This window comes from Salvelinus alpinus, chromosome 4, assembly GCF_045679555.1.
Source record: "Salvelinus alpinus chromosome 4, SLU_Salpinus.1, whole genome shotgun sequence".
NCBI classification, from domain to species: domain Eukaryota; kingdom Metazoa; phylum Chordata; class Actinopteri; order Salmoniformes; family Salmonidae; genus Salvelinus; species Salvelinus alpinus.
Window position 1 is genome coordinate 60,666,349 of NC_092089.1, and position 1,161 is coordinate 60,667,509.

Genomic DNA, 1,161 nt, shown 5'->3' on the forward strand with positions numbered 1-1,161 from the left:
AAAAAAAAAAAAAAAAATCTTACGTAAACTGTGTCATGTGACCACGGTCAGATGTTCCAATTGGACCCTGTTACCTAATAATTCAGTTGTAAAACAGAAAGCGTCTGGTCTGTGGATAGAAGTTGGTAAATGTCCTGAAATGGGAATAATGCTTAATAGATTTCTTTCGGCTGAAGGCATTCCATGACGGGACGCTCGGATAATAGAGCATAACGTTATGCATGCAATGGACACTTACATTCTATGTCTCAGTAGGATGTAAAGTGACATATAGCCTACAGTAGCCATAATTACATATTCGTGAGGTTTTTTTTTACCAATTGTGACACATAATTAGGCATTGTGCTAGCTAGAGGCAGTAAATAAGAAGTAGAAGAATAAGACATTTGTTTTCAATCAATCAAGGACTAATGTAGGGTTTCCCAAACTCGGTCCTCGTGTCACGATCGTGTGGCGGATTGACGGACCAAAATGCAGCAGTTGGAAAATAAGCCATCTCCTTTATTTGATGAAGAAGGCAAAACGAAACAAACACACTTACGAACTAATCAAAACAATAAACGATCGTGAAGCTACAAACGTTGTGCACAAACATACAGGCTACTAACGTTCTTACATAGACAATTACTCACATCCAATGAGAGCCTATGGCTACCCTAAATAAGGCTCCCAATCAGAGACAACCGAAATCAGCTGTCTCTAATTGGGAACTCATTCAGGTAACCATAGACTCTCCTAGACAACTAAACATACATAGACAACGCTAGACATCTACACTCAACACAAACCCATATACTACACCCCATAACCCCTTTACCATATAAACACCCAAAACTAACAAAACATAAACATTCCCCATGTCACACCCTGACCTAACTAAAATAATAAAGAAAACAAAGAATACTAAGGCCAGGGCGTGACATAACCCCCCCCTTGAGGCGCGAACTCCGGGCGCACCATACACAGTCTAGGGGAGGGTCTGGGTGGGCTTCCCTCCACGGTGGCGGCTCCGGCTCTGGTCGTGGTCCCCACTTCACCACAGTCCCTAACCACCTCCTTAGCCTCTTCAAAATGACCCCTCTCCACATTAATCCCATTGCATTAAGGGACAGCTCCGGACTAAGGGCCAGTACCAGGGTAAGGGCCAGTACCAGGGTCAGG